The following is an 11,348-nucleotide window of genomic DNA, read 5'->3' as shown; positions in this document are numbered from 1 at the left end:
GCTTCGCCTAAGCACTACGACGATATGACCGAGGTGTGTAACTATGGAAGGGGGCACCGCACACGGCTAAGACAAATCTTGAAGTGCCTTTGGGGTGCCCCCTGCCCACGTATATAAAGGAGGGAGGAAGAGGAGGCCGGTCTAGAGGGGGCGCGCCAAAGAGGGGAGTCCTACTTGGACTCCCGATCCGAGTAGGATTCGCCCCCCCCCCTTTCCTATTCCAACTAGGAGAAGGAAGGAGGGGGCGCTGCCCCCTCCTAGTCCAATTCAGACCAGCCCATGGGGGGGCACCCACCCCTTGAGGCCCTTCTCTCCTTTCCTGTATGGCCCATTAAGGCCCACTACTTCCCCCGGCGAATTCTCGTAACTCTCCGGTACTCCGAAAAATACCCGAATCACTCGGCACCTTTCAGATGTCCGAATATAGCCTTCCAATATATCGATCTTTATGTATCGACCATTTCGAGACTCCTCGTCACGTCCGTGATCTCATCCGGGACTCCGAACAAGCTTCGGTCATCAAATCACATAAACTCATAATACAAATCGTCATCGAAGGTTAAGCGTGCGGACCCTACGGGTTCGAGAACTATGTAGACATGACCGGTCAATAACCAATAGGGGAACCTGGATGCTCATATTGGCTCCCACATATTCTACGAAGATTTTTACCCATTAAACCGCATAACAACATACATTGTTCCCTTTGTCATCGGTATGTTACTTGCACGAGATTCGATCGTTGGTATCATCATACCTAGTTCAATCTCGTTACTGGCAAGTCTCTTTACTTGTTCCATAATACTTCATCCCGCAACTAACTCATTAGTCACAATGCTTGCAAGGCTTATAGTCATGAGTATTATCGAGAGGGCCCAGAGATACCTCTCCGAAACACGGAGTGACAAATCCTAATCTCGATCTATGCCAACCCAACAAACACCTTAGGAGACACCTGTAGAGCATCTTTATAATCACCCAGTTACGTTGTGACGTTTGATAGCACACAAGGTGTTCCTCCGGTATTCGGGAGTTGCATAATCTCATAGTCTGAGGAACATGTATATGTCATGAAGAAAGTAGTAGCAATGAAACTGTAACGATCATAATGCTAAGCTAACGAATGAGTCTTGTCCATCACATCATTCTCCTAATGATGTGATCCCGTTTATCAAATGACAACACATGTCTATGGTCAGGAAACATAACCATCTTTGATTAACGAGCTAGTCAAGTAGAGTCATACTAGGTACACTCCGTTTTGTCTATGTATTCACACATGTACTAAGTTTCCAGTTAATACAATTTTAGCATGAATAATAAACAATTATCATGAAATAAGGAAACAAATAATAACTTTATTATTGCCTCTAGGGCATATTTCCTTCACTATTTGAATCATCCAACTCAGTATCAGCTGATGCAGCAGCCAGGGCCCCATCCCCAAACGCGTCATGTCCAGTGTTCATGTTTTCCCAATCTCCTCCTGCTTTGAAAAAACAAACTTGACTGTATAGTTTTTCAATATACAACCTGGCCAGCCACATCCAACGTGTAGCCCTTGTTGGCGCTGATTTCTTGTCGAATACCACATCCTCTAGATCCTCCTCACGGAGTCCAAGCTCTGCCATCAATCTCTCAACTTTGCTAGCAAACGCTGCACCACCGGCCGAAGCCAATCCACCAGCTATTTCTGCCATCATCTTGAACCCTAGCCCGATTGATAAAAAACCGGGTGTTGCAAGGAACCGTAGACCGACGTCCACTCCTGAGTCATCCTAACCAAGGCCGGGCGGTGATACTGAGATCACCCCTTTGTCGGCCCGAATCAAGCGTCGAGAGGAGGACTCCATGAGGACCCCGTGAAAATAACTAAAACTGGCTCATAAGACGCCAACGAGGCCCTACTTAGTTGGCGGTCACATAGGCCCCTAGCGGGCCGTGGCCGATATATTGCTCTCTCTATTGACCAACCAAGGATGCTCGCTAGTGTTTTTTTTCCTTGTGAGCATGTACTATGAAAAAGATTCTCAAAAAAATGTACTATGAAAAAACACTACTGGTTTAAAATTTTGATTACGATTTTTCTACTAATTTACAAAGTTCATTAACTCCAAAAAAGTTCACGAATTATGAAAAGTTTGAAAGTTTGAAAAACTTGCAATAATTAAAAAATGTTCACCAATTTGAAGAAAGTTTGTGAATTAAAAAAACAAGAATTTGAACAATAAGTTCATGAAGTTGAAAAGGTTCATGAATTTGAAAAAGTTTCCCACACGGAAAGGTTCTTGGATTTTAAAAAAAATCATAAATTTGAAAAAAATGTGTCTATATACACCTGTCGACATCTAGGAACCAGACATTGGGTTGTTGCAAGAACCCTCTGTGAGTTCGTTCGAGGGCTGAACACGCTACGTGAACAAGGGCATTGTTTGCTGGAGAAGAGATGGCAGAAGGTACAGCACACCGGAGAAACCCAGGTTCAGTCCACCGTAGAGGTGTAATACCCTACTACTGCCCAAGGATGATATTGTTGTGTTCACTACGAACTAGTTACAATGTGTGTTATGTTGAGAATGATGTTGGGGAACGTTGCAGAAAATAAAAAATTTCCTACGTTTCACCAAGATCAATCTATGAGTTCATCTAGCAACGAGAGTGAGGAGTGCATCTACATACCCTTGTAGATCGAGCGGAAGAGTTCAAGAGAACGGGGTTGAGAGAGTCGTAGTCGTCGTGATCCAAATCACAGGAGATCCTAGCGCCGAACGGACGGCACCTCCGCGTTCAACACACATACGGTCAAGGAGACGTCTCCTCCTTCTTGATCCAGCAAAGGGGAAGGAGAGGTTGATGAAGATCCAGCAGCACAACAGCGTGGTGGTGGATGCAGCAGCGATCTCGGCAGGGCTTCGCCAAGCGTCTGCGAGAGGGAGAGGTGTAGCAAGGGGAGAGGGAGGCGCCAAGAACATGGGTGTGGCTGCCCTCCCTCCCCCCTCTTTATATAGGGCCCCTAGGGGTGGGCTCCAGCCCTAGGAGATGCAATCTCCTAGGGGGGCGGCGGCCAAGGGGGTAGCTTGCCCCCCAAGGCAAGTGGAGGCACCCCCCACCCCTAGGGTTTCCAACCCTGGGCGCAGGGGGGCCCAAGGGGGGGCGCACCAGCCCACCAGGGGCTGGTTCCCCTCCCACTTCAGCCCATGGGGCCCTCCGGGGTAGGTGGACCCACCCAGTGGACCCCGGGACCCTTCCGGTGGTCCCGGTATAATACCGGTGACCCCCAAAACTTTCCCGATGGCCGAAACCTCGCTTCCTATATATAATTCTTTACCTCCAGACCATTCCGGAACTCCTCGTGACATCCGAGATCTCATCCGGACTCCGAACAAGTTTCGGTTTACTGCATACTCATATCTCTACAACCCTAGCGTCACCGAACCTTAAGTGTGTCGACCCTACGGGTTCGGGAGACATGCAAACATGACCGAGACACCTCTCTGGTCAATAACCAACAGCGGGATCTGGATACCCATGTTGGCTCCCACATGCTCCTCGATGATCTCATCGGATGAACCACAATGTCGAGGACTCAAGCAATCTCGTATACAATTCCCTTTGTCAATCGGTACGTTACATGCCCGAGATTCGATCGTCGGTATCCCAATACCTCGTTTAATCTCGTTACCGGCAAGTCACTTTACTCGTACCGTAATGCATGATCCCATGACCAGACACTTGGTCACATTGAGCTCATTATGATGATGCATTACCGAGTGGGCCCAGAGATACCTCTCCGTCATACGGAGTGACAAATCCCAGTCTCGATTCGTGCCAACCCAACAGACACTTTCGGAGATACCCGTAGTGTACCTTTATAGTCACCCAGTTACGTTGTGACGTTTGGCACACCCAAAGCACTCCTACGGTATCCGGGAGTTGCACAATCTCATGGTCTAAGAAAATGATACTTGACATTTGGAAAAGCTCTAGCTAAATGAACTACACAATCTTTGAGCTATGCTTAGGATTGGGTCTTGTCCATCACATCATTCTCCTAATGATGTGATCCTGTTATCAATGACATCCTATGCCCATAGTCAGGAAACCATGATTATCTGTTGATCAATGAGCTAGTCAACTAGAGGCTCACTAGGGACACGTTGTGGTCTATGTATTCACACGTGTATTACGATTTCCGGATAACACAATTATAGCATGAATAACAGACAATTATTATGAACAAAGAAATATAATAATAACCATTTTATTATTGCCTCTAGGGCATATTTCCAACAGTCTCCCACTTGCACGAGAGTCAATCATCTAGTTACATTGTGATGAATCGAACACCCATGGAATTCTGGTGTTGATCATGTTTTGCCCTAGGGAGAGGTTTAGTCAACGGATCTGCTACATTCAGGTCCGTATGTACTTTACAAATATCTATGTCTCCATCTTGAACATTTTCATGAATGGAGTTGAAGCGACGCTTGATGTGCCTGGTCTTCTTGTGAAACCTGGGCTCCTTGGCAAGTGCAAAAGCTCCAGTGTTGTCATAGAAGAGTGTGATTGGCCCCGATGCATTGGGTATGACTCGTCGGTGATGAACTCCTTCGCCCAGATTGCTTCATGCGCTGCCTCCGAGGCTGCCATGTACTCTGCTTCACATGTAGATCCCACCACGACGCTTTGCTTGCAACTGCACCAGCTTACTGCCCCACCGTTCAAAATATATATGTATCCGGTTTGTGACTTAGAGTCATCCAGATCTGTGTCGAAGCTAGCATCGACGTAACCCTTTACGACGAGCTCTTCGTCACCTCCATAAACGAGAAACATATCCTTAGTCCTTTTTAGGTGCTTTAGGATGTTCTTGACCGCTGTCCAGTGTTCCATGCCGGGATTACTTTGGTACCTTCCTACCAAACTTACGGCAAGGTTTACATCAGGTCTGGTACACAACATGGCATACATAATAGACCCTATAGCTGAGGCATAGGGGATGACACTCATCTTTTCTCTATCTTCTGCCGTGGTCGGGCATTGAGCTGAGCTCAATTTCACACCTTGTAACATAGGCAAGAACCCCTTCTTAGACTGATCCATATTGAACTTCTTCAAAATCTTATCAAGGTACGTGCTTTGTGAAAGACCTATGAGGTGTCTCGATCTATCCCTATAGATCTTGATGCCTAATATATATGCTGCTTCTCCAAGGTCCTTCATTGAAAAACACTTATTCAAGTAGGCCTTAATGCTGTCCAAGAGTTCTATATCATTTCCCATCAAAAGCATGTCATCTACATATAATATGAGAAATGCTACAGAGCTCCCACTCACTTTCTTGTAAACGCAGGCTTCTCCATAAGTCTGCACAAACCCAAACGCTTTGATCATCTCATCAAAGCAAATGTTCCAACTCCGAGATGCTTGCACCAGCCCATAAATGGATCGCTGGAGCTTGCATACCTTGTTAGCATTCTCAGGGTCGACAAAACCTTCCGGCTGCATCATATACAGTTCTTCCTTAAGATGACCGTTAAGGAATGCCGTTTTGACGTCCATTTGCCATATCTCATAATCATAGTATGCGGCAATTGCTAACATGATTCGGACGGACTTTAGCTTCGCTACGGGAGAGAATGTCTCATCGTAGTCAACCCCTTGAACTTGCTGATAACCCTTAGCGACAAGTCGAGCTTTATAGATGGTAACATTACCATCCGCGTCCGTCTTCTTCTTAAAGATCCATTTGTTTTCTATCGCTCGCCGATCATCGGGCAAGTCTGTCAAAGTCCATACTTCGTTTTCATACATGGATCCTATCTCGGATTGCATGGCTTCAAGCCATTTGTTGGAATCTGGGCCCGCCATCGCTTCTTCATAGTTCGAAGGTTCACCGTTGTCTAACAACATGATTTCCAGGACAGGGTTGCCATACCACTCTGGTGTGGAACGTGTCCTCGTGGACCTACGAAGTTCAGTAGTAACTTGATCCGAAGTACCTTGATCATCATCATTAACTTCCTCTTCAGTTGGTGCTGGCACCACAGGAACATCTTCCTGAGCTGCGCTACTCACCGGTTCAAGAGGTAGTACTTCATCAAGTTCCACTTTCCTCCCACTTACTTCTCTCGAGAGAAACTCTTTCTCCAGAAAGGACCCGTTCTTGGCAACAAAGATCTTGCCTTCGGATCTGAGGTAGAAGGTATACCCAATGGTTTCCTTAGGGTATCCTATGAAGACGCATTTTTCCGACTTGGGTTCGAGCTTTTCAGGTTGAAGTTTCTTGACATAAGCATCGCATCCCCAAACTTTTAGAAACGACAGCTTAGGTTTCTTCCCAAACCATAATTCATACGGTGTCGTCTCAACGGATTTAGACGGTGCCCTATTTAAAGTGAATGTAGCTGTCTCTAGAGCGTATCCCCAAAAGATAGCGGTAAATCGGTAAGAGACATCATAGATCGCACCATATCCAATAAAGTGCGATTACGACGTTCGGACACACCGTTACGCTGAGGTGTTCCAGGCGGCGTGAGTTGTGAAACGATTCCACATTTCCTTAAGTGCGTACCAAATTCGTGACTTAAATATTCTCCTCCACGATCTGATCGTAGGAACTTTATCTTTCGGTCACGTTGATTCTCTACCTCATTCTGAAATTCCTTGAACTTTTCAAAGGTCTCAGACTTGTGTTTCATCAAGTAGACATACCCATATCTACTCAAGTCGTCAGTGAGAGTGAGAACATAACGATATCCTCCGCGAGCCTCAACGCTCATTGGACCGCACACATCAGTATGTATGATTTCCAATAAGTTGGTTGCTCGCTCCATTGTTCCGGAGAACGGAGTCTTGGTCATTTTGCCCATGAGGCATGGTTCGCATGTGTCAAATGATTCATAATCGAGAGACTCTAGAAGTCCATCAGCATGGAGCTTCTTCATGCGCTTGACACCAATGTGACCAAGGCGGAAGTGCCACAAGTATGTGGGACTATCGTTATCAACTTCACATCTTTTGGTATTCACACTATGAATATGTGTAACATCACGTTCGAGATTCATTAAGAATAAACCATTGACCATCGGGGCATGACCATAAAACATATCTCTCATATAAATAGAACAACCATTATTCTCGGATTTAAATGACTAGCCATCTCGTATTAAACAAGATCCAGATACAATGTTCATGCTCAAACTTGGCACTAAATAACAATTGTTGAGGTTTAAAACTAATCCCGTAGGTAAATGTAGAGGTAGCGTGCCGACGGCGATCACATCGACCTTGGAACCATTCCCGACGTGCATCGTCACCTCGTCCTTCGCCAGTCTCCGTTTATTCCGCATTTCCTGCTTTGAGTTACAAATATGAGCAACCGCACCGGTATCAAATACCCAGGAGCTACTACGAGTATTGGTAAGGTACACATCAATTACATGTATATCACATATACCTTTAGTGTTGCTAGCCTTCTTGTCCGCTAAGTACTTGGGGTAGTTTCGCTTCCAGTGACCACTTCCCTTGCAATAAAAGCACTTTGTTTCAGGCTTGGGTCCATTCTTTGACATCTTCCCGGCAACTGGCTTACCTGGCGCGGCAACTCCCTTGCTGTCCTTCTTGAAGTTCTTCTTACCCTTGCCTTTCTTGAACTTAGTGGTTTTATTCACCATCAACACTTGATGTTCTTTCTTGATCTCTACCTCCGCTGATTTTAGCATTGAATATACCTCAGGAATGGTCTTTTCCATCCCCTGCATACTGAAGTTCATCACAAAGCTCTTGTAGCTCGGTGGAAGCGACTGGAGGATTCTGTCAATAACCGCGTCATCCGGGAGATTAACTCCCAGCTTAGTCAAGCGGTTTTGCAACCCAGACATCTTGAGTATGTGCTCACTAACATAACTATTTTCCTCCATCTTACAGTTGAAGAACTTGTCGGAGACTTCATATCTCTCGACCCGGGCATGAGCTTGGAAAACCATTTTCAGCTCTTCGAACATCTCATATGCTCCGTGTTGCTCAAAACGCTTTTGGAGCCCCGGTTCTAAGCTGTAAAGCATGCCGCACTGAACGAGGGAGTAATCATCAGCACGAGACTGCCAAGCGTTCATAACGTCTTGGTTCTCTGGGATGGGTGCTTCACCTAGCGGTGCTTCTAGGACATAATCTTTCTTGGCAGCTATGAGGATGATCCTCAGGTTCCGGACCCAGTCCGTATAGTTGCTGCCATCATCTTTCAGCTTGGTTTTCTCTAGGAACGCGTTGAAGTTGAGGGTAACGTGGGCCATTTGATCTACAAGACATATTGTAAAGATTTTAGACTAAGTTCATGATAATTAAGTTCATCTAATCAAATTATTTAATGAACTCCCACTCAGATTAGACATCCCTCTATTCATCTAAGTGATACGTGATCCGAGTCGACTAGGCCGTGTCCGATCATCACGTGAGACGGACTAGTCATCATCGGTGAACATCTCCATGTTGATCGTATCTTCCATACGACTCATGTTCGACCTTTCGGTCTCTTGTGTTCCGAGGCCATGTCTGTACATGCTAGGCTCGTCAAGTTAACCTAAGTGTTTATGCATGTGTAAATCTGTCTTACACCCGTTGTATGTGAACGTTAGAATCTATCACACCCGATCATCACGTGGTGCTTCGAAACAACGAACTTTCGCAACGGCACACAGTTAGGGGGAACACTTTCTTGAATTATTATGAGGGATCATCTTATTTACTACCATCGTTCTAAGTAAATAAGATGCAAAAACATGATAAACATCACATGCAATCAAACAGTGACATGATATGGCCAATATCATATTGCTCCTTTGATCTCCATCTTCGGGGCTCCATGATCATCTTCGTCACCGGCAAGACACCATGATCTCCATCATCGTATCTCCATGAAGTTGCTCGCCAACTATTACTTCTACTACTATGGCTAACGGTTTAGCAATAAAGTAAAGTAATTACATGACGTTAAATCATTGACACGCAGGTCATACAATAATTAAGACAACTCCTATGGCTCCTGCCGGTTATAATACTCATCGACATGCAAGTCGTGATTCCTATCACAAGAACATGATCTCATACATCACATATATATCATTCATCATTCATCACAACTTTTGGCCATATCACATCACAAATCATATGCTGCAAAAACAAGTTAGACATCCTCTAATTGTTGTTGCATGTTTTACGTGGCTACAATAGGGTTCTAGCAAGAACGTTTTCTTACCTACGGTAAAGCCACAACGTGATTTGCCAACTTCTATTTACCCTTCGTAAGGACCCTTTTCATCGAATCCGCTCCAACTAAAGTGGGAGAGACACACACCCGCTAGCCACCTTATGCAACTAGTGCATGTCCATTGGTGGAACCTGTCTCACGTAAGCGTACGTGTAAGGTCGGTCCGGGCCGCTTCATCCCACAATACCGCTGAAGCAAAATAAGACTAGTAGTGGCAACAAAGTTGACAACATCTACGCCCACAACAAATTTGTGTTCTACTTGTGCAAAGAGAACTACGCATAGACCTAGCTCATGATGCCACTGTTGGGGAACGTTGCAGAAAATAAAAAATTTCCTACGGTTTCACAAAGATCAATCTATGAGTTCATCTAGCAACGAGAGTGAGGAGTGCATCTACATACCCTTGTAGATCGAGCGGAAGCGTTCAAGAGAATGGGGTTGAGGGAGTCGTACTCGTCGTGATCCAAATCACCAGAGATCCTAGCGCCGAACAGACGGCACCTCCGCGTTCAACACACGTACGGTCAGGGAGACGTCTCCTCCTTCTTGATCCAGCAAGGGGGAAGGAGAGGTTGATGAAGATACAGCAGCACGACGGCGTGGTGGTGGATGCAGCAGCGATCTCGGCAGGGCTTCGTCAAGCGTCTGCGAGAGGAAGAGGTGTAGCAAGGGGAAAGGGAGGCGCCAAGAGCATGGGTGCGGCTGCCCTCCCTCCCCCCTCTTTATATAGGGCGCCTGGGGAGGCGCCGGCCCTAGGAGATGCAATCTCCTAGGGGGGCGGCGGCCATGGGGGTGGCTTGCCCCCCAAGGCAAGTGGAGGCGCCCCCCACCCCTAGGGTTTCCAACCCTGGGCGCAGGATGGGGCCCAAGGGGGGCGCACCAGCCCACCAGGGGCTGGTTCCCCTCCCACTTCAGCCCATGGGGCCCTCCGGGATAGGTGGCCCCACCCGGTGGACCCCCGAGACCCTTCCAGTGGTCCCGGTACAATACCAGTGACCCTCGAAACTTTCCCGATGGCCGAAACCTGACTTCCTATATATAATTCTTTACCTCCGGACCATTCCGGAACTCCTCGTGACTTCCGGGATCTCATCCGGGACTCCGAACAACTTTCGGTTTACTGCATACTCATATCTCTACAACCCTAGCGTCACCAAACCTTAAGTGTGTAGACCCTACGGGTTCGGGAGACATGCAAACATGACTGAGACACCTCTCTGGTCAATAACCAACAACGGGATCTGGATACCCATGTTGGCTCCCACATGCTCCTCAATGATCTCATCGGATGAACCACGATGTCTAGGACTCAAGCAATCCCGTATACAATTCCCTTTGTCAATCGATACGTTACATGCCCGAGATTCGATCGTCGGTATCCCAATACCTCGTTTAATCTTGTTACTAGCAAGTCACTTTACTCGTACCGTAATGCATGATCCCGTGGCCAGACACTTGGTCACATTGAGCTCATTATGATGATGCATTACCGAGTGGGCCCAGAGATACCTCTCCGTCATACGGAGTGACAAATCCCAGCCTCGATTCGTGCCAACCCAACAGACACTTTCGGAGATACCCGTAGAGTACCTTTATAGTCACCTAGTTATGTTGTGACGTTTGGCACACCCAAAGCACTCCTACGGTATCCGGGAGTTGCACAATCTTATGGTCTAAGGAAATGATACTTGACATTTGGAAAAGCTCTAGCTAAACGAACTACACGATCTTTGAGCTATGCTTAGGATTGGGTCTTGTCCATCACATCATTCTCCTAATGATGTGATCCCGTTATCAATGACATCCTATGCCCATAGTCAGGAAACCATGACTATCTGTTGATCAACGAGCTAGTCAACTAGAGGCTCACTAGGGACACGTTGTGGTCTATGTATTCACACGTGTATTATGATTTCCGGATAACACAATTATAGCATGAATAACAGACAATTATTATGAACAAAGAAATATAATAATAACCATTTTATTATTGCCTCTAGGGCATATTTCCAACAAATGAGTCGACCTACTAGGCTGTAGTCTTTTTCTATTTATACTACTTTGGTCCTCCCCTTAT

The sequence above is a fragment of the Triticum aestivum genome, chromosome 1B (assembly GCF_018294505.1).
Source record: "Triticum aestivum cultivar Chinese Spring chromosome 1B, IWGSC CS RefSeq v2.1, whole genome shotgun sequence".
Lineage (NCBI taxonomy): Eukaryota > Viridiplantae > Streptophyta > Magnoliopsida > Poales > Poaceae > Triticum > Triticum aestivum.
The sequence above is the reverse complement of the archived record's forward strand: the minus strand, read 5'-3'. Positions refer to the sequence as shown.